The 24,877-nt window shown below is 30.6% G+C and overlaps 1 pseudogene; it reads left to right on the forward strand.

Moving 5' to 3' along the window:
• The first annotated feature begins 299 nt into the window (after positions 1-299).
• On the forward strand, positions 300-20,360 carry LOC125808559 (probable pectinesterase/pectinesterase inhibitor 44; annotated as a pseudogene).
• The last annotated feature ends 4,517 nt before the right edge of the window (positions 20,361-24,877 follow it).

Consider the following 24,877-nt stretch of genomic DNA (forward strand, 5'->3'; position numbering starts at 1 on the left):
ACCTGGGATCTACGGACACCATTTACAATCCGTAGATTGACCTACGAACCATCGATGGGGTCCGTAGACCTCTGCAACAGACATTTTTCTGCAAATTTTGCTTTTCCATCCCTGCATATGTAGCAACCATTAGGCCGTCCTTTTTACATTTTCTGGACACTTTTTGGACACAGACCCTATTCTATATCTAGCCAACACTAAAACACAAATAAAGCACATATCTAAAGGAATACAAAAATGAAAATAACAAAGAAAACTACTAGTATATCTGCTTCAGTGTTCAAATATACTATTATCAAATGTTATTCGTTGTGATAGCTCTTGACGGAACTGGTAATTTTACACGAATTAAAGATGCGATAGACGGAGCACCACAATTAAGTACAAAAAGATTTGTGATATATATTAAGAAGGGAATTTATAAAGAGTATGTGGAGATTAGCAAGAAAAGATGGAATATTATGATGATTGGTGATGGAATTGATCTTACTATTATTTCTGGGAATAGAAATTTTATTGATGGATGGACCACTTATGGATCTGCAACATTTGGTAAGTTTTCATTTTCATTTACCGTCATATATTATCATAAAATTCACGTGGAGTAACGTACTCAATATTTCAAAACATCCCCCTACTTTTATTTAATAATGATAGGACGCATATTGATAAGATTATAAAAATACCACTATTTTTATTCTGCTTTTTAAACATGGCCCATAAGGTATGTCTGCAAATATTGGCCAATCAATTCATTGATTGACTAATTAATTACTCTTCCCATTTTAAATAATATAATTTTTCTTTTTAAAAATAATTTCTTAATTAAATTTTTTTATATAAAGCATTTAATATCATAAGATTGATGGGTACTTTGTTATATTTTAAATATTTTTAATTAATTAAAATAATTTTTTTTTTTTTTAACTTTCTTTAACTCTATATTTAGTCAAAATGAAAGCCTGAGTTGATGTTATAACTAAAAAAATGAAATTATTTATTTGAATGTATTATTTTAAAAAAATTATAAAATATTATTTGAACGTGAAATATAATTTAAATTAGGTTTTTTTTATGCACTTTTTTTATAAAAAAATAGGATTTATTTGAAAACAAAGTAATTTTAATATGACAAAAAAAAGTTAAAACAAGGGTTTTGGTTGTATCTAGAATTTCATGGCCAAACAGAAATAAAGTGAAATAATTATTCAGAAAAAAATAAAAAAATAAATATTACATAAAATAATTTATAAATTTAATCCCTAAATTATTACTACGTGTCTAACTCTTACCAACTACCAACATAAGACAAATGCGACAAATGCAAATTTCAAAAATGATTTGATTCATCCCAAGTTATGTACCTAATTAAAATGTCGGTGTTCCTGTATCATATGTGCATAATTGCATATAATACAGCCAGGGCTGAGCTCTTTTTTAAGTCATCGAGTTGAGTTGAATTTTTTAGTTGAAAAATTATATAGTAAGTATATATACGAAAATTATCGAATAACAATAATGACAATAGTAAATGATATACAGAGAATTTGTGTAATACTTTTGGAACATTGGTATTCATGTCATCTAAAAATTATAGCATATATACCCTTTATACTAACGGATAAATACGTGTCATAATCTTATCCATCGACCCGATATTTATTAAATATTGGATCGACGGATAAGATTGTGTCACATGTACCTATTTAATCTTCTTTTAGAGTGAAGGACATATATGCTCTAGTTTTTGTTTGACAGGGCACCAATGTCCTAAAAGTATGACAGAGGGTATTTACATACCATTTATGATAGTTCAAAGATATATTTATCCTTTTTTCTATTTAGTATGACCTTGGTCACATTTCTAATTCTGTCACTGAATGCAGTGGTAAAAGGTCAAGGATTCATAGCACGGGACATAACATTTGAGAACACAGCAGGACCCGAAAAACACCAAGCAGTTGCATTTCGGTCCGACTCTGACTTATCCATCTTGTTCCGATTCGCGGTGAGGGGCTACCAAGACACTCTCTACGCCCACTCGATGCGACAATTCTACAGAGACTGTACTATTACAGGCACAGTCGCTTTCATTTTCGGAAACGGCACAGCCATTTTCCAAAACTGTCAAATATTAGCACGAAAAGGACTGTCACAACAAAAAAACACAAATACAGCCCAAGGTCGAAAGGAAATCGCTGAAACAACAGGTTTCACAATCCAATTTTCGAACATATCTGGTGAACCGGATCTATTAGCTTCTCTCAATTCTACGTATACGTATCTTGGAAGACCATGGAAGACGTATTCGTGAACTGTGATCATGCAATCTTACATGAGTAATGTAATTAGACCTCAAGGTTGGTTAGAATGGAACGGAAATATTTCACTTGACACATTGTATTATGCGGAGTACCAGAATTACGGGCCTGGCGCTGGTTTGGGCGGTAGAGTCAATTGGCCTGGTTTTCATCTGCTCAATGATTCATCACATGCGAATAATTTTACCGTTGCTCAGTTCCTTTTGGGTAACTCATGGCTACCTCCTACGGGAGTGAAGTATACTGCTAGTCTAGCGGTTTATATGGACCGTCTTCGTTTTGTTTGTTATAATATCATATTTTGTTCTTTTTTAGTTGTATTTTTTGGATGAATTGGACGATTTTTCTTTCTATTTACTCATCAGTACTATTTTTATCCATTTTACTGGTACATCTATATAGATCAAGTATAAATACATGTTTAATGCGTGATTAATTAAGATCTTTGGATACTTTGGATGAACTATATTATGAGAATGAATTACTTTTGAATTTTATGCAGAGGTTTCATCTTAAATGATTAATTCGTATGGTTGGCTTTGATTTCATCACTCTGAAATTATTTTAAGTGACGATTATACTCTATATTGCAAATAAAATGTCACTCACTCTGTTTTAATTTGTTTTTTTTTTTTTGGTTTTGACTTGAGGGAGGGTTTAGTAAAGTAAAAAAAAAAAAAAAAAAAATTTGAAAAACGCAACACAACTAAAAGTGAACGGAGGGATTAATACATTTTCCTCAAAACTTTTTACACTAACTTAACCTTAAACTTGTACGTAGGTGTTATTTTGAGCTGTCTCTAAAATTTTGATGGTTAACAATCTTCAGACCAGATCCCATGTGAGACTGAGAATATCCGTAAAATGAAAATGACAATTGGCTAAAACTGCAACTCTGCAGAACCTGTTGTGGTTGGTGCGTGCCTCCTGCATTACAACAGAGTCTCACCCAATGACATTACTTCTTGTGTTTGTGCCTATCCATCTAGGCTAAAAGATGACAGATACTTTTTATTTATATAATAGATAGAGATTTAATGGGTTTCCATTCCATCTTCCAAATAAAATTGATTGAAATCAAAATATTACGCGTTTTCTACAAAAATAATAAAGCCAAACAACGATAGTTCACGTGGAAATTCCTTCTTTTTCCTCCTAGGCAGTTGTATGACACATTTATGGCTTAGCTTTAATTAACTGATCTCCAAAATATCTCTGTGATGTTGATGTCCAATGAATTCATGCAATAAGGAGTTGTTTGGTACTCCTCTGTCTCTATTTATTTGTCCACTTTTAAATTAACACACTTATTAAGAAAATATTTATTGACATAGTGAGTTTACCATTTTACCCCTATTAATTATGAAGTGTATGAATTCAAAACTTAAGATTTTCAAGAAGTTCTAACTTTTTCAAAGTAATTAATTGAGGATATAATAGGTAAAAAGAAATTGTCCTTTCTTGATTTGTCAAAATGAACAAGTAATTAGGGACAACTAAAAAAAGGAAAAGTGGACAAGTAATTAGGGATAAAGGGGACGAGAGGGAGTTGCTCGAATGGTAAGCACCCCTCACTTTCAACCCGAAGATTGCGAGTTCGAGTCACCAAGGGAATAAAAGGGGTGGGAGCTCTTAGGGAGGGTATAAAATAAAAATAAAGTAAAATTAGGGATAAAGGGAGTACGTGGGATAACGTATATTTTAAAATTAAGTTTAAGATAAAGTTTATATTATATTTAGTTGTAATTGTATTCGAAGCTTAATATCCTACTCATCTCATTAAATTTAAGATTTCTTTATCCTACATTTCATATGTGATCAGAGGTTGAAAAATGTCTCCATATGTATTAGTAATGATTCAAGAATTCTCTCTTTTCATCCGTTAAGAACAAATTTGTTCCTCCTTCCACTCATTGGTTAAAAGTTGTCCTTAACCTATTAGAAATGATTCAAATTTGTCTCTCAATCTACCTATTAGATCAAATTGTCCTTAATATACGGGAAACTTTCAAAACTAGCAAAGATTAATTAGGCCTTAAATAGGACTCCATAGCTACAGTATACCTAGTTATAATTCGCAACAATATTTTGATTTGCTATGCATTTGTATTTTGTATTTTTTCGTGGATTTTTGAGAAAAAAATACAAATACAAATTAATTTGTATTAAAATGAATACACATTAGGAGGTGAGAGATAAGTGAGATAAAGAGAGAGAGGAGAGAAGATTGTATTTTATATTTATTTTGCATTGTATTATATATTGTTTTAGTGCATAACTATTTTGTATTATGTATCAATGTATTCGAAATATAACGAATACAACCGATTCATCCTCTTTGTGATTGGATATAACTGATACATAATACATTTGACAGAGAGGATGAATGTATATTGTATTCGTATGAATACAAATACAATTGATACAAAAATACAAATACAGTTTTTCAAATACAATTGATATAAAATACAAAACTCTCACATATATTTGATTGAATACAATTGATACAATCATATATATATATATATATATATATATATATAAGAGAACCTTAGGTCCGCCTCTGTGGTGCCACCACAAACCATAATTCACTTTTAATTTATTTATTTCCAAAATTAGCCTTCCCCACATTCATGAAAAATTGTGACTTTTATGAAGAGTTGCGACTTTTATGAAAAGTTGTGACTTTTATGAAGAGTTGCAACTTTTATGAAAAGTTGTGACGTTTATGAAAAGTTGTGACTTTTATGAAAGGTTGTGACCTTTTCGAAGGGCTACAACTTTTCCAAATAGTTGTAACCTTTCCGTTAAGGCACAATAAACATTTGTTCATACTACCCTTTGTTGTCTACAAATAGAGAGATTTCCACTCATTTTAAAACAACGAAAATTCTGAACATCTTCTTCTTCTTTCTTCTTCACAATTAACTATTTGTGTACTTTGCTCCTGTTGAGTGGCTCACTGACCCCATTGCTTATGTTACAGATCCTGGTATGTATTTTTATAGTCATTAATTTATGCTTATATTATTAAGGATAAATGATAAGATGCAATAATTTTCATTTTTCTTTACATTATTAATGTTTGTTACTACGTAATCTTGTATCTAAGACAATATAGTGTTTTAGTTTTTATGACCGATAGGTTTTAAGTATTATTTTATAAATTCCGTGATATTAAATTCCTGCGCGAAGCGCGGGTAGTTTTACTAGTTGATACATAATACATTTGAATAAATTTCTTCATAGAGGGAGAGGGAGAGGGAGAGGGAGAGAGATAGAGAGAGAGAGAAGGGAGAGAGTCTGCTATAATAACAACATATAGTGATTTTTTACAACTTTTTAAAAATATAGCTATTTTCCATGAATATGTTGACATTTTTCCCATTTTCCATAATTTTCCCTATAACTATTGTGACCTTGCCAAACTTCAAAACTCAAAATTTTATGTTTTAAGTGCAAAGTTTTAATGCTTTGTTTGTCAAAAATCTAAAATTTTCTTGTTTTGAAAAATATTTATTTTTTTGTGAGAAGCAATTCGTGTTTGACTTATCAAATTAAATGAACTTTTGAACAATAATAAATGTTTGACCAAAATTTTAAAAATCATTTCTAAGTATATTTTCTCAAAAGTGTTTTCCGAAAAAGTAATTTTGGGGGAATTTTTTTTTTTCTAGGTTTTGAAAAATTGCGGGAGTTTGCACTTTTGCCCTTATTTTGTGTTAGTTTGTAATTTTTGCCTCTCATAACAAATAACTTTTTTGGTAGGGCAAATTTATATTCTCATGTCATAATATTTCACAAGTTATGCCCAGTCATGCCTTCTATTTCTAAAAAACGTATGCATCATTAGGTGTAAGTTTGATTGCTAATGGGCAAGATTAAAGACCAATTTATCTGAATGACAAAAAATAAAGACTAGTCCATTAAAGGGGAAATGTACAATTTTATGGAAATCTGCTTCTGCTACTCTTTTAAAAAAATATTTTCTCCCAAAAGCGTTCAAACACCTCAAGTTTTAAAAATAAATAATTCTTAAAAATAAATAAATAACTAAAAAAATTGGCCAAACATACTTACAAATGAAAATGACTATTTGATGTTGAAAGTTCATTTGATCAAAATTGAACTTGATATCAAAGAAAAAATACACATCAATGGGTACAAGGAAAACTTACCTTGGTTTTTTATCACAATCATAATGAAAGGAAAAGAGAAAAAAAACACATATGTTCTTAAACTTCAAATATTTAACAAATTCTTGATGGTAAAAAAAAACTTCAAGACATAGAGTTGCAAAGATCATAATACTAGTACCCAATATGTGATTACTCTTCTTTTTGCCTTTTGCTTCTTCTAAAATGACCCTCAACTATTTGAATTGGTACAAAATTATCTTCCGCATACCTTTCGGCCCCCAAATACCTCCGACGTCAATTAAAAGGTGGACGGGAGGGCAATATTGTACCAAATCTCAAAGTTTAAGGGTATTTTAGGCCCTTATCCGTTAAAATAATTATAAATTACTTAATATATGAGCTCATATGATTGACCTAATTTTGGGTTCCATAGTAAAATCGCCTCCCCCCTCCCCCCTCCCCCCACGCCCTTTACCACCTCTCTCTTCTATTTTTTTTCTTCTTGAATCTTATCCACCATTTTGATTTTTTTTAACTTATGACAAAACAATGGAGAAAAAAGAGGAAAATAACGAGGATATTCATATAGAAATAATGGTTCGATAGAAGATAATTTAATATTATTTTTTCTTTTGTGTGTACCGAAAATTCATAATGAATGAATTAAAAAATCCATGGAAATAATATAAATTTTAAAAATATGAACATGTAAGTTCATTTTAAGTTTGAGTCTCTGATATTCTAATTAAGAACAAAATATTAAAAAAGAAGAAATAAAGGAGGGAATGAAAAGGACAATTGAATAATTAATAGAAAAATTTATGTTAATAAAAATAATATTTTTTTTATCAACATTCATATTCGCATTTTAGATTAATCCCAAGTTATGAGCGGCTATAATTCCGAGAGAGTGGTAACAAAATCCCCAAAGGGGATGCTGGGGGTAATCTTTTGAAAGATGTAGCCGCAAAGAGGGGTCATCTGGTATCCTGTGCTTTTAGCATATTTTAATTCTTCACTATAATAAACACCAACAAATTTGCATGTTGGGAAGATTAGTGGGTTTTTAGAACATCTATATGGTAAGAAAGATCTTTTTATATCGGGGGGGGGGGGGGGGGCACAGGCCAGGCTAATGGAAAGATATCATGAAATAAATGATTTTCTGAATATTATTTTCAAGCATATCGTGTCAAAATATGAATTATATGTCGTTTTTATTATTTATTTGAAAGGGGTTTAAATTTGGATCAATCAGATTAGACAACATAATAAATAAATATTTAATTATTTAATTTTAGGGGAGCTATTAAAAATAAGGGCAAATATGAGCTAGAGGGTTAATATCGATGGTATTTCTGAACCAAAAGGTTGACGTCAGGGGTATTTTGGAGCCAAAAGTTGGATGAATGGTAGTTTTGTACCAATTTGAATAGTTGATGGGCATTTTAGGCCCTTTTCTGTTGAATTTAATGATCTCTTCACATATGATCCAAGTTTGTATAATAATCTTTTTCTGAAGTGTTCTTGTATATATCCTGCTGACAATTGTTCACTTTTCCTCTAATCTGAAACTTGAACCTTTGATTTAATTAAATATGTTGCTAAATTACAAGATTACAATTGAAAATAAAAATGAAGAAAATAATTGTCTTCAGGTTGAGACACGGATATCTCGCTCTCTTTAAGAAGATTCAAGCCCATTACAACAAATCTTTTCACCTGTCCAAATTAGTTTTCCTGACTTGTCCCCTTCGGGATACAACAACCAATCACAAAGTATAACTCAAAAAACTCTGGATAAGAGTTGAATCCAAAGCTCCACAAAAAGAGCACCTCCCTTCCACTGATATGAACTCTCTCTGATACCATTTTTCGGTGCGGAAATCATCTTATTGGTAGGTGAGGGATTCATGATATTTACATTTTTTGGTGCGGAATTCATTTTACCGGTAGATGATAAATTCATGATATACTAAGATATTTTTGGTAGTGTAGTAGGTGTGAAATTCATGACTTATTTGGAAGGTGTACCATTTTTGGTAGGTGAGGAATTCATTTTATGTTTGGCTAAATATTTTATTATAATATCCTTTTGCTAAGTGTCTTAATCTTGATATCTCTTTAATATTATTTATGATATATTCTAGATATAACATATCTTGGGTTCTTAGATACATATATAAATTTTCCTCCATTAATTGTTCTAATAGTTTTATATTTTCCATAGATTTTGTCAAATATTGTAAATATTCATAGTTTATTATAATTTGAATTTATTTCTAAATCATACCATTCTATTCTTTCGAGGTCTAAATCATATAGGTCTATTTCATACCATTGTTGGTTTAATATATCCTCTGATTCGTTATCATTAAATATTTTTTTCCATATTATTCTCCTTAATTCAATTATTTCTATACCTTTAAGTATATATAAGATTAAAGTTTCATAGTTCTTTATCATTTCATCATGCATGTATGTAGTCATGTTCTTTATCATGCAGATTTTATTTTCAATTATTCCTTCCTATCATATTCATAATTGATTAAATTCATATTAGATTATTATGAACTAGATTATCTGTTTATCATGTTCTCCTGTCACTACTAGCATCGTACTTTAGCGGATATTTCCTTCTTATCAGCGCCTCAACTTTGTTTACTCCCCTAAACGGCTTTCCTCGCCTATCGGTTTCAACATTAGGATGACATAGCATAGAAGTTTTCTCCCTGTTTCCAGTGTGCTAATAAACTAGAAATCATGATTCAAATAATTCTAATACATAATAACTAACATAAATTTATTCAATCATATATATGATATTCAGGAATATATGAAATTAGTTTTGCATATTTTTTGAACAATATACCTTTGTCTCTTGCTTATCCATGATATCTGAGGGTTGTTCCATTATCTATTAAGTATTTTAAATATTTGAGAGAGTTTTTTTTTTATGAAAGTGCTTCGTTTATTCAAAGTCTGCCCTTTATGTTACATATACCTTCCTTTATATAGAAAGGATTTAGTGCACAATAATGCACGTACTATACTACACACTTACTTTACAATCATTCCTACCCACTACTTTTACACTTGTCTTCTTAATAATACACACCACCTAACAGACTTTACACTTGTCAAATGCACATGAATATGCTGACTAATTTACTCTACTAACTTGTACCTAATAATTTACAATAATGTGACTACTACTGTACACTTTAAGACTTTTACATAATAATTTACATCTACTTTTGGCTTTGTGTGGCTTTGTTGGCCAAACACGTTTTTATGTCTTCTTTTTATCTCTTTGTCCTTTGTCTTTATCTTCTTTGTCTTCTTCTCTTTATCTTACCTCTTTTCCGTCTCTATCTTCTTTTATTTTATCATTCCAGCTGGACATCGGGGATTACATTATCTTCTCCATTGCATTTTGAACATATATGATCTGGATATTTGTGTCCAATTAGTTTACAATATCTGGTTAATAGTTCATTTGAGATGAATCCCTTCTTTAATGCTCTGGTAATAGGTTGTTCTTCTAGTTTGAGTAGAGATAATATCCATTTTTGTACTTCGTCCATATCTACTTGCCTTAGCTCCCTTGAGTTTGAATATATCATAAGTTGGTCTCGTGAATAATAACTCCGTATTGCATTCCCATTTAGATAATTATTTGCTAGTTCTTGGATAATTGTTGACATACCAATTGTTCTCTTATTAGCATAGAAACTTGGTATCTCAATTTCTTGTATCTCTGGTTGTTGTCCGATATCTTCTGGAATTATCATATCTCTGGTTAATTTTATTTTTACAATTTTTATTATTGGTTTTATCTCATCATATAGTATCTCTGCCGGGGCCGCATAAAACTTTACATAAAATAGATTGCCTTTTGTTACTCTTTTATAGGTTATGAATGCTCTGTGTATCTCTGGTATACCACTTAGTTCTTCCCCATCATATGTATAAATTGTACTTAATAATCCATAGTTGTAACAAGTTTTGACTAAATTTGCTTTAGCTTTTGGTTGAGCTATCAACTTATTGTACCCTTGTAATTTTTGGGTTAAATAATCTTGGGTTGGTTCTTTAGTGGTGGTAGATCTGGGATTAAGATTCAAATATGTTTGGATTTTATGTATATTCCTAATATAGGTTTGTGTGATATGGTTATAAATTTTTTTGTCTTTGTTTAGGCTCTCTACATACGTTGAGGTTTGCGGTGATATAATTAATGGGTCTTTTGGTATTTTTGGTGTAAATGGTTTTTCAAACATTTTGTTTAGATTAGTGCTTGTATATTGTTTCCTAACTGTTTTGCTTGTACCTGCAGCTGCATTGAAACAATCATTATGGGTTTTTTGGAGTATCCCAACGTCTCCTTCTAGCTCTTGATGTTTAGTATCTTTCGATTGACATATCTCTGCATTTTTATAGTCATGCGATTGACTTATAGCTTTAGACTTTAGTTTTTGTATCTCATTGTCCATACTATCCACTTTGGTACAAAGTGTAGTAATGGCTTTGCGTATATCTTCAATTGTATTTTCTTTCTCAGTCTAAGTAGCTTTGTCTTGATAAGTAATCTACAATAGCATTCTTATCAGTTTTTATTACTTCAATAGTAAATGTAAAATTTAATATATTTAATACCAATCTCCTTATTTCTTTTGTCGTTACTGAATCTTGTATTTTTCTTGTTAGCCACCATTTTACTTGTGTGTTATCTGTCCTTATAATAAATTTGTTATATACGATATATGGTTCAAATGATGATAAACATTTATATATCTGAGTATAATTTTTTCCTGTTTATTTCCCATTTCATTTCTTTATTAGTAAATGTTCCTGAATAATATCTACAATGATGTTCTGTTTTTTCTCCATCATACTCGTATTTTAAGATTCCTCCATAACTTTTTTCACTGGCGTCTGATTCTACTATATAAGTAAATTTTTTGTTTTCATCCGAAAAATATAGTTTAGGTAGGTTTTTACATAATAATTTTACTTTTTGTATTTGTGTTTGGTCTTTTTTATCAAACTGGTATTCTACATCTTTGTTTAATTTCTGTTGTAACGGTTTTAAATTTTCTGCTAATTTTGGTATGTATTCTCTGACTTGATTTACTAGTCCTAAGAATGATTGTAATTTCTTTTTTGTATCTAGCTGTTCATTTGAGTTAAAAAAAATTTGTACTATATGCGTTTGCATTTTTATTCCATTTTTATCTATTTGTATTCCTAGGAATTCTATTTGGCTTTTCATTATGTCTACTTTCTTTTTACTTAGGCTTATGCCTGAATATTCTATAATATATATGAATTTTTCTAATAATCTTATGTGTTCATCTTGGGTTTTAGAATATAGTAATATATCATCAATATATACTACACAATTTTCTAGTTGTTTAAAGTAGTTATCCATAAAGTGTTGATATCTACCTGAGACATTTTTATATCCAAATGGTAATACATTCCATTCATAAAATCCTTTTGGTACTGTAAATGTTGTAACTTTTTTAGATTCTTCTTCTAATTTTAAGTGGTAAAATCCTGATTTGCAGTCAAATTTACTAAAGTAATTATATCCTTGTATTTGTCTTATTTTTAATATTTTATTTGGTATTGGGTAATTATATGTTTTAGTTTTTGCATTTAAATTTCTATAATCAATAACCATTCTACTTTTTCCTCTTTTGTGTTCACTAAGCTTATTTACTATAAATGTTGGGCTTGTATGTTTGCTATTGCTTTCTTGTATATACCCTTTTTCTAATAATTCACTTATATGTATCTTAAATTCTGTTAAATCATTAAAATTATATTTTAATGATTTTTGGGTTATTATACTATTATTATCAATTAGCTCAATTTTTACTTTTGTTTTATGTTTTTCCCATCCTTGTAAAGGATCTTCACTATATAATAATTCTAACTTATCTTGGATTATTTTACTTTATCTATAGAGAATATAATTAATTCTATTTTAGGGTCTTCTTCTTTTATATTTTCTAATTTTTGTGTAATTTTCTCACTTCCTTTTATCCATTCTGTTGTTTTTCGTTTTTTGTTATTTACTCTTTTTGCTCCTATTTTTTTGTTTACATGGTGTTGTGAACCACCAGCGTGTTTTTGTTATTATATGTGAGTATAATTTTTCTAAAAATGACATTCCTAATAACATATCTGGTCAATTCAAAGTTATATATTTTTTCTATAGTTAATATCTTATCCCATATTTGTATTTTTATATTTTTTGTCTTATATGTAATCATTCTTCCTTCATTATTAGATCCTGTTACTACTATCGGTGTTTTTAATCTTTCCCATTTATCTTCTGGTAAGCAATTGTATTTACATATATTAGCTTTTGCTCCTGTGTCTATCATTGGTGTATAATATCTGTTGTAATATCCTTCTATGATTATCTTCGCAAATATATATATTTTCATGTTTTTATCATAAGAAAGTTATTTTTATTATTATAATTTATTGTTAACTGTTTGTCTTCTAAATTATATGGTTTCACTTGTTCTAACCATTTTATTCCTAAAGTGATATTTTTATCTCCTTGATATACTTTAAACTTTATTATTATTGGTACTCCTCCAATGATTATTTCCTTTTCCGTAGTTTCTTCGGTATATATCAATGTCTTTGGTAGTTCAGGGCATGATTGTTCAGTAGTAATTATTTCATCTTCTGTTACTAGTTGTCTTGTAGTATAGTTTTCTTCTTGTCCTGTATTTATTAATATTAGATATTTTCGTTGTTCCATTACTTCCGTTATGTAGTAATGATATGGTTCTATTTCTTCTTCTATTGATTTTTGTGGAGTCTTATTTATTCTTCTTGAGGTACTCATTTTTTATGATATTTGGGATATTTCATAGTTTATTCTTTTTGATGTACTTAGTCTTTCTTTTACTATTTATAAATCTTCTTCTATATCAATCTCATTATAACTATAATCATTATTATCTATGACTGTAACTATCCTTTCAAAAGGATTTTCTATTTTTATTTATTTTATTTTATTTTTTGCTGTTATTTTATGTTTTGTTGTTAAAACATATAAATTTTTACATCTAGCTGTAAATATTTTACTTCTTGGGGCTAGTTCTATCCCTGACATTTTCCAATATAATACTAGCGATTTATCTATGTTTCTGTCATTTATTGCTACTGAATAGTTATCACTTATTATAAATTTAAATTTTTGGTATATGAGGTTACCTTTTACTGCACTTATTATACTTTTTTCTATGGGTTGTATAATTCTATCATCCGCTAAATATATTTCTATGGGTGTATCTATTCCTTCTCTAAAACATGCTTTTATTAGTATTTCTGTTCCTCCTAAATGTACATATTTAATTGAATTTTTAGCTTTAATATCTTGTATTTCTTTATTTATTATTCGTTTGTTTATTATTGGTATTTTAGCCTTTCCTTTGGTGTATTTGCAATCTATGATATGTTCTCTTTGGCTTACTACATAATATTTTTCTTTTTGTCGTTTAAACCAGTTTCTTATTGTTGGTATTTCGAATATTTTTTCTACGCTTAGGTCTAATTCTTTTCCTTTTATTTGTTCAAATATATTATTATCAAGTATTATTTTTTGTTCTGCCGATTCTTCATCTTGATATTTTTATTTAGTTATTATTTGTATATCTGTCTCAGTCATTTATATAGCGTTCATTATCTGATTCTATTGCTAAATTATTTTCCATTTCGTCTATTTCGTTTTCTGATAATTCATATATGCTATCTTCACTTTCTAATTCATAATCTACGTATTCTATTTGTGTATATTTTTCATTGTCTATTATTATTTCTGATATTTGTTTTTTCTTTGGGTTTTTAGGTAATTTACAATCTCTAGTTATATGTCCTAATTTTACACAATTATAACAAGTACATTTCTTTAATTTTCTTTTTGGTCTATATGGTCTTTTGGTTTTGTAGTTTTTTACATAGTATCTTCTTCTTGATTTTTTATATTTATATTTTGATCTATATTTTTTGTTATATCTCTTTTTATAGTATTTGTCCGTACAACCAAATTGGGGTGCCGTTTTATTTTTGTAACATGCTAAGTTTTTTACTAGTTTTTTTCCATTTTTATTTCTTCTTTATGTTTTTCACATAGTTCTATAAACCATCATTGCAAGAATTTTATTTTGGCTCCTAAGGTATTTGTTAATCCTACTTCATTCCAACTTTTTATTACTTTTGAATTAAAAGGTTCTGGTAATTTTGTAAAATATAATTTTCTTATTTCCTTACTTTCTTCTGTGTTATATGTTCCTTTATAATAATATTCTCTAAATGCACATGTATATTCATCTATATAACACATATTACATAATTGTGTCATTAGATTCCGATTTATGATTTTTTCTCTATTTTGTTCTTCTACTTCTGTTGTCATACTACTAAATTCATTTCTTATAGCTATTTCGTATTTATGTAATATTTCCATAGTTGTAGTAGCTAATTCACCATTAGATGTTTTATTACTTCTTAGAGTTTTTAAACTTTCATCTGATAAATTTTGTAGCCATAATTTTATTGTTCCTATAAGTGTTCTTTCTATATATCCTGGTGTTTCTGTCATTCCTATTTTGTTATCTATTAACTGTTTTGATATATATCTCATCCATAATTTGATTGTTTTATTTATATCTGTTACACAGTCTAAATATAAAAAATCATGTTGTTCAGTTATTGATTTGGGTGTGCATTTTTTATTTAATCTTTTATCCCATATAATTTTTTCTTTATCATATTGTCCATAGTTTGCATTATAATATTTTAATTTTTTTGGGTTTTTTATTCCTGATGTACTAGGTTTTTTATCCATGTCTATGTCTCCTGTATTTACTTCTAAACTCTTTGTATTATCTATATTTGTTAAAAGTTCCGTATATGTTTCGCTTGTTTCTGAATGTTGTTCATCTAGATCATCGTCATTTATTTCATCAATTCTTATTTCAGGTAGATTATCTTGGTTATTTTTTTCTTTTCCTTCTAATTCATCTTCTAATTGCAATTTTTCTTTAAATTTAATTATCTCATTTGCTAATTTTGTTTCATTTCATACATTTCTTTTAACATTGTCAGCTCTTTTTCTAACTCTATTATTTTAGTATTTTTTACTTTTTCTAATTGTTGTACTTCCTTTTTTGCTTGTTGTTTTATTATTTCAATTTCTGTTTTTCTATCTATATCTTCATTTTCTTTTGTTATTCTTATCATAACAATTAAATTATCTTCTAGTTTTACCGTTTCTTTTTCTAACATTAAACTTATATTGTCACCTATTTTTTTGTATCTTCTTCCTAGATTAGAAAATATTATCTTTATTTTTAATCCGTCATTGTTTTCATATATTTTTTCGTCTATGGCATATTCTTCCTTATTCATTTATAGTTTGTGTTGAAGTTTATATTCTAAACTTTCTATCTGTATCTGTAGATATAAAATAGTTTTCCTTTGTGCTACTATAGATTTTTTTCAAGTTCCTGTGAATATATTATTGTTAAGTCTACTTTGTCTATGTGCTAATTCTTGTCTTTTTGCTATATAATTATTTCAGTAAGTTTTTGTCTATATTTGTTATTCTCGTTATTCATTGTATTTTTAAATATTGAATATATTTATATTCTATTTTAGATATATTATCTATTAATTGATCTAATTTGTCGTTATCAGTTTTTGTGATATTGAGTTGTTTATATTCCGAATATAATTTGTTTAATTTTCTTCTTATTTTTCTTAATTTTCTACTAGTACGTTTCTTCTTATATTTCTTTTCATCCAAACCATTCTACTTTTTCCTCTTTTTTGATTACTATGTTTATTTACTATAAATGTTGGGATTGTATGCTTGCTATTGCTTTCTTGTATATACCTTTTTTCTAGTAATTCACTTATATGTATCTTAAATTCTGTTAAATCATTAAAATTATATTTAATGGTTTTTGGGTTATTATACTATTATTATCAATTAGCTCAATTTTTACTTTTGTTTTATGTTTTTCCCATCCTTGTTAAGATCCGCAATAACATGGATTCTCGAATAAAGAGAAGTAGAACATGAGTTTACTAGGGGAATGAATATCCTCAATTTTGTTGAGTTCAGGTTTCAGAGATGTCTCACCTGCAGCATCATTCGATTCACCAACAACAGAAGTTCTGGGGATAGCCAGATATACGAAAGGCCTGTAGATTTGAATATAATCTGAAACCACGAAGTGCCTCTCTTTGCATAAAACATAATATATGCCTGCTCTGCCAAAACATCTTCTTGAACAAAAATAACTTTTGACAAAATCAAACAAAATATCAAGTTAGTTGTCGTAAAATCAAACAAAAAACGTTTTGAGTTTATGACAATTAGCTTAATATTTTGTTTGATTTTGTCATAGGTTATTTTTGTTCAAGAAGATGTTGTTTTGGCAGAGCAGGCATATATTATGTTTTATGCAAAGAGAGGTACTCTATGGTCTTCAGATTATATTCAAATCCACAGACCCTTTGTATATCTGGTTATCCCCACAACTTCTGTTGTTGGTGAATTGAATGATGCTGCAGATGAGACATCTCTAAAACCTGAACTCAGCAAGATTGGAGATAATGATTCTATTGTTAAACTTATCTTCTATTTCTATTTATTTGAGAATTTATGATATTGCCTTACTAACTATACAAAGCTTATGGCTCCCCCTTTGGCCATAAGTCAATGACCGCTAACATATACAGAGTAATGCAGCAGTAAAGAGAAAAATGAAATTCTCTTAAGTCCTTAACGGAAAGAAAAGAAATGTAGCAGCTCAACATACATTGGCAGTTCTCCATGAAGCAACAGATAGGAGTAAGGCACAATGCCCACCAATGGCAGGAAAGAGTAGCATCTTTGTACCGCATAATAAAGCAAATTAATACTGCTAAACATTAATATAAAAAATGTCACACTAACAATGTCCTGCTCATTTTTAATATTAACACAAGAGAGTATACAAGCTGAAGGCAGACTATTATGCATAGTGAAGGTATGCACTGCATTGAATCTCCACTTGATAAAATAGTAAGTTTTACCCAGTTGTAGTGGTCTCAGAAGTGAAGTATGACTGCTTAAGGGAAATAAAATATTAGTGCTCCCGCAATAATCAAGGTGTTGACATGAGCTTTACTAGACAGAACACTACGATTTTGTGCTATCCCAATTTCATGAGTGGTTTTGAGAATAAGCGTAATTCTAATTGGAGACAACCTACTTCCACCTATACGGACTAAAAATTTTCAGTAAGAGTTCTTGTAAACTCAACCTCCACAATTCACTACAGGAAACAATGCACTCACATCATAGGAAGGGAACTGAAATAGTGCATTTCATAATAAGTCATCATATGATTCGTTTTTCCCGTTGAACCTGATTATATGATCTCTAGTCCCCAGGTTGGGTTCCTCATATATGACTCATGGATTTACAGGCTTCAATCCTATCCCTTAGATGTGCTCCAAACCTTTTCTCTTGTTAAGGCCTTAGTAAAAGGGTCTGCAAGATCATCACAAGATTTGACATAATCAACATTAATGGTACCACTTATCAAACATGATCTCACACTACTGTATTTCCTCCTTATATGTCTGGATTTACTATTATAATAACGATTTTGAACTCTACCAATTGCAATGATGCTGTTACAATGAATTAGAATAGGAGAAATTGATTTTTAAAATAAGGTATTTGAATAACAAATCCCTCAACCAATTCATTTTTTTACTAGCTAAAGCTAAAGAAATATTAGAGCCTCCATGGTAGAGTAACATTCAATTTTTTTTATTTCCAACAAATAGCACCACCATCCAAAGTAAAAATGTAACCCGTAGTACAACATGAATCACCTGATAAAGTGTTCCAATCTGCATCATAAGAACTTTAAAGGACAACAAGATATTTTTTTATAGAACAAATCACAAGCTTTTATCCCAATTAAATATCTCATAATTCTTGTTATAACATGCCAATGTTCATTACTTGGCTTGCTTGTGAACCTGCTAAGTACTCATACTGCATATGCAATATCAAGCCTAGTAGTATCAGTCACATACCTCAAACTTCCAATTAAGCTAGCATGTTCCTTTTGATTTATCACATCATTGTCACTTTGAACAGGATATCATTTTGTTAATGAGAAGTTCCAACATCTTCATCGGCAAGATTCACAAACAACATGCTAAGAACTCACTACAACTACAAGCATAATGTAACAGGAGGTAGTTAAAACTTAAGTTTTATTATAGTATATTTTATTGTTTTGCTTGTGATGGGATTTGTACAACATCTTTTGGTTGACGAAAGGTTCCGTCATCTTTCTTGGTAGGCTACACACACATATTGATTCTCATAATAAAAGTTGAGGGTAACGTGGAATGCAAAGTGTATGCAGGTTAATTAATTATAGAGTACAAGATGGAGAAAAATACATATACTTCATGAACACTTTTAGGTCCATAAGATACACCAATCCCAACATTGTCATCAACATTATATATAGTTGCTCCAGGCTTATCAAATTTCATCTTTACCTGGAGTTCCCCAAATTTTGTAAAATAACATAATATATTTATGTTAAGTAGGTGTTTTAATGATTCTACCACCTCTATTTTTTTCCTTCTCATTTAATAATAACATAAGTCATTCACAAAGAAAAATTAGAAACTAATATAAGCATGTAAGATGCATAGTTTCTAATTAATTACCATTGATTTCTTTTTTCTATTCTTTGTCAAGTATTGTCTTCTCAAAAGAGTCATTATGGTCCTTTTCCTTTTTCTTGTCATTGTCTACATCATATTTTTTATTCTGTTTCATCTTCTTATGGTCATTCTTTTCTTTATTTTTCATCCCAGTTTCATGCCAAAGAGATTGTTGAATTATACAAAAATTAAGTTTACCGAATTATATATCTAGATTTATAAATTTAGATACATAATTCAGTGAACTTGTTTTTTTGTATAATTCTCCAATATCTTTCGCATGAAATTGAGATGAGAAGAAAAGAAAAGGAGAAACGTAAGAAGATGAAGCAGAACTAAAAATCGGATGTAGACAATGAAGGAAAAAAGAAGAAGGACCAACATGGCTCTATTGAGAAGACATTACTTGACAAAGAACAGAAAAAAGATATCAATGGTAATTAATTAGAAATTATACATCTTACAAGCTTATATTAGTTTCTAATTTTTCTTTGTGGATGACATATGTTATACTGAATGAGGAGGGAAAAATTAATGGTGGTAGAGGCATATCCTAAAACAACTACTTAACATAAACATATTATGTTATTTTATAAAATTTGGTGAACACCAGGTAAATATGGAAGATGTTATACATGGAGCAACTATATTTAACGTTGATGATAATGCTGGGATTGGTGTATCTTCTAGACCTAAAAGTGTTCATGAAGTAAGTATATTTTTCTCCATCTTTTGCTCTATAATTAAGAACATGCATACACTTTGCATCGTACGCCACCCTCACCTTTTATTATGAGAATCAATTATGTGTATGCAGCTTGTCAAGGAAAATGACGGAACCTCTTGTCAACCAAATGATGTTGTGCAAATCCCATCACAAGAAAAAAAACAAAAGGTATTATAATAAAACTTTAGTTTTAACTACATCCCGTTATGTTATGCTTGTAGTGAGTTCTCAGCATGTTGTTTGTGCATCTTGTTGATGAAGATGTTGGGACTTCTTATTAACAAAATGATATCCCACAAGCAAAACGGAAGAAGGTACATTACTTATCCCTGTTACGAGAATCGTCCCCCATTGGGCTTAGCTCTTCATCAGACTTTTGTTCTGTCAAACTAGTGTCCATAAAAAGGTTTGAGAAATCCCAAGCTTCTCTATTATGTATAGGTGCCCCTCTTTTTCTATATTCACTTTAGCACAACACTCAAGTCCCCCATTATCAACTATGAGTTTTGACCAGCTAGAATCAAACATTTTTAGACCATCTCAGAGATTCCTCCTATGCTATATATTATGTAGTCCATAAATGACATTGAAGTCAAAACTAGTATCCAAATCAAATACATTTATTGATCAATGTATGAATTGAGAATAAGTCTCAAACACAGCTACATCAACCTCATGAGCATTCCAAAATATCAATATTTTCCCCCTACTGGCATGATCATAGTTGTGGCGCCACCTCCGGTGGGCAACACTTCCCTTAGAATGTGTTCGATGATAGCTAAAATGGATTTATTTCCCTAATCATCATCTTAGTGAAATCTTTTTTCTTACAACTTATTCAGTCCCCTTATATTTCAAGTGGCTATCTTTATTTATGGAATTTTTAGGGGTCAATATCCTTAGTCACTATTCCCCCACTCCTTTGGCCTTTACCTTCAACTTTTCAGGATGATAGTTTGTAGGTATTGTCATTAAGTGGGTCATAACCATTGTTAGTCTCGGCTACAAATACCTCCACTCCTCTTTTTCTTACTGTTGACTTGTTTTTTTACCTACTTCCATCCTTAAGGTGATCTGTTAACTTTGAGTCTATATCCCCAGAATCTCAATTTTATCCAGTTGTGTTGGCACATCATTATTTTTCTTAGCCTGAGCTTTCTTTTGCTAAACTTTTTTGACCATATGATTTTTAGCTTGTACATTTCATCTGTTTGGTCCCTTTGCAAATTGTCCCTGCACTTGTTGCTTTGTAGTTCCTCCGACATGTTTCTTAATTGAGTTGGCATTGGTGTCTTATCTGGAGGGACTTAAAGCAAAATAAAGGCCTCCATTTATAGTTGATTGTCTTCTCAAATATCTTGCCATCTGGCCCTGTTATTTTAATCTTCTCAAGGAGGGCTTGTGTTACATTCATCTCGATTGGAAATAACCGATTTCTTTCAAACAAACATTTCCTCCTAACAAACGTCATATTCGTTCAAAAAAGATGAGTTTGTTCTGAAAATGTGAGTTCGCACCTATTCAACACAAATCACTAGCTATAAATAGTGAGGTGTTTCCTTAGTTTTTCATTGATATTTTTTTCTTCTGCATATATTTTTTTTTATAAACAAAATCGAGTCTTTATGTGATTTCGTTGCTACTTTTGAGTCCGCTGAAGTTTGAGGTGTCACTACTTCTTTAACAAGTATATCTCTTTTATTCTGGGAGGAAATAATTCACAACATATAGTACATTGAAGGGATTAAATTTCTTAAGGATACACATGAATTATGTGGCCTCAAATATTTCTTCTTTTCATCTTAAAATTATTTTGGATTTACTATTCTGAACACAGTAGATAGAAAATTCTAGATCGAGGCCCTTGGATTTTAGGACACAACCAGCTGATCTTATGGCTCACTATATGTGTGTTTCACCATTATCATATCTTTCTCCCCATCCTAGACTAAGGCCCTTAGAATTTTAAGACACAACCAACTGATCTTATGGCTCACTATATGGGTGTTTCACCATTATCATATCATTCTCCCTATCCTATCTCTAGGACTGTTATGCATTTGGAGGAAAAATGTGTTTGATATATTTATCAAGATGTGTCCTACTCTTTTCTCTAGAGACTCGAACAAAAGTGATTTTGAGTTCTAGGTTAGCCGTGATGAGGTTGCATAACCTTGGTTTGTGGAGCAACATGAAGTGGATGACCTATATTGATTCTTGTCACGCCCCGAGACTACACCCTAGACGTGGCCGGCACTCGAAGACCATTGCTGGTCCCCAAGCGAACCCTCATCCTGGCTGACTCCAAGCGGAATACTAACTTAAGCATACAAGAGCTTAAAACTGAAAAAAAAGTTTATAAACTCAACTTTACAAATCTTTAACTCAAAAGAAAACTCTGATAATAGAATATATATACAACTCGCCATAAAAGGAAACTTTAGTCTTCAAAACATTTAACAAAATAAATGAAGAGACTTTTGAAACTCTATTGTCTATCTATGAAGCCTCTAACTGATAAAGATGGAAGCCGGGACAAGACCCACGACCTCCTAACAACTGATACAACTGAAAGGTAAATGAAATCCTCCGGAAGCAAAGAGGCTTGTCATAGCTAACTGGAACTCCCGGATGTATCAACGAATCTCCTGTTGATGATCTTGAATACCTGTGTCTGCATCATAAAAAGATGCAGGCCAAATGGCTCAGTACGTGGAATGTACGAGTATGTAAGCTGGAAATCTAAACAACATAGGCTAGAAGAAACACTGGAATAAACTGAATAACTTACCTCTTTTTCAAACTTTCTCAACTCAAGGAATACTCAAAACTACTCAAACTTACTCAACTCAAAAGATAGATACTGGACTCAAAGACAGATACTCAACTCAAAGATATATACTCAACTCAAGATATATACTTAACTCAAAGATACTTAACTCAAGGATACTCGACTCTTGAATAACTGAACTCAACCTGACTGACTTCTTTCAATATAAGGTAATTTAAAACAAGTGCGATATAAAGAAAGACTGTTTAAAACATGCTATAAACTCTGTGTGTATACAAGGATACAATAAGCCTGAGATGTATATAGAAATACAAATGAACTGATGTATATAAAATACAATAATTTCTGTGTATAAAAATACAATAACTGTTGTGGGAGTTTCTCTAACCGACAACCATCACATAAGAGCTATAGTGATGATACAGCGATCGACCTCACGCTGCCAGAGCATCTTATACCCGGCCAAAGGTATAAGACCTGAACTGCCTAATGGATCCACTAGTCTAATCTGAAAAGGATTCATCTAAAAAGTATGATCATTTTCTACCCATGGTGGCTAACATGGTTCTATGGGGGCTGTGGGTTCTTTGAACGCTCCCCCAATTCGGTGCTCAATACTACTCCCAAAAATGTACTGGCTCTTATATTTTTAAAACATATGTTTTCCTGCTGATATGAGATAATTACTCAAAAACTAGCCCGAAGGCTCTTTTGGAAATCTCAGTTTTCAACCTTGTTTAAATGTAAAAACATTTCTTTAAAACTTCTTTGGGAATACATAGTTCCCTAATAACTTTGAGAAAATGAACTCAACTCTTTACTATTTACTTTACTTGAACTCTTGGCTTGATGTGAAATTCTTAACTTAACATGAAACTCTTAACTTTTGACTTGACTTGAAACTCAATACTTTTCACTCGACTTGAAACTCTATACTTAACTTGGAACTCTATACTAACTTGGAACTTAAGCCTTAGAATGAAGTTAAAACGTTCAATGAAGACTCGTGAAAAGTTTGAAGACTTGCTTTGACTTACTTAACTTCTCTAAGCTTAACTTCTAAATTCACTTGAATTGGAAACTAACTTCACTTGAATTGGAATCTAACTTCACTTGAATTAGAAACTAACTTCACTTGAATTGGAATCTAACTTCACTTGAATTGGAAACTAACTTCACTTGAATTTGAAATTTGGATTGATCACATGTTACGGATGAGTTCTTGACTTTTAGAAGTACCTTGGAGTGTTGGAAACAACTAGGAAACATAGGTATAATACCTAGGAACATGTATGAAAAAAATGGTAAATGAAAGGGAAGGATTGGTGTCCTTGGCACTAGGAGAGGTGCGACAGCCCAGTCCCTTTTTCCCCAAAAATCCTTCTTTTTCCCCTTGTTTCTTTCCAATTCTAAACCCTCTCAACCTCAAGGTTTCAGCAGCAATACTTAGAATCATAAAGACCCTTATTATACAATAGATTCAACTCAAAAATCACAGCCAGAAATCTGTACTAAATCAGCAAGAACTTCAACACAACACCACTACAACTTCAACAACCAATAAATCTTCTCTTGGAATTGAAAACGAGTTGGTGTGTGGGGGTATGAACCAACCAACACTAAGGATCATCAATCTCTCAACATACAATAGATCACAACTCAAATACACAGCCCAATCCTGTCCCACAACCAACAATAACTTCAACAACACAACTAACAACATCAACAACAACTAACAACTTCAACAACTTCAACAACAAATCCAATCTCTTCTCAAATCATAAAAACGAGCTTGGTATGTGGGGGGGAAGGATAAACCCACACTAAAGACTCACATACCTGATTAGGGATCACCCCCGATGAAAATCCACGACGATCCTTAGCTTTTTCTTCTCTTTCTCCTCTTCTTTTCCTCTTCTTTCTCTCTTATCTTCCAAGCCCTAACTCTCACTCTTACTCTCACTCTTTAAAATGGGACAAAAATGATCCAAACATCAGTCTAACACCTCAATATAACCCAAAGAAATTATTAGGGAAAAGACCAAAATACCCTTAAAATTTTCGGACTAAACAAACTGCACTGTGCGACTGTGCGACTGTGCCGACAGCCCAACTTCCA

The sequence above is a fragment of the Solanum verrucosum genome, unplaced genomic scaffold (assembly GCF_900185275.1).
Source record: "Solanum verrucosum unplaced genomic scaffold, falcon-dt-bn FXZP01000160.1, whole genome shotgun sequence".
NCBI classification, from domain to species: domain Eukaryota; kingdom Viridiplantae; phylum Streptophyta; class Magnoliopsida; order Solanales; family Solanaceae; genus Solanum; species Solanum verrucosum.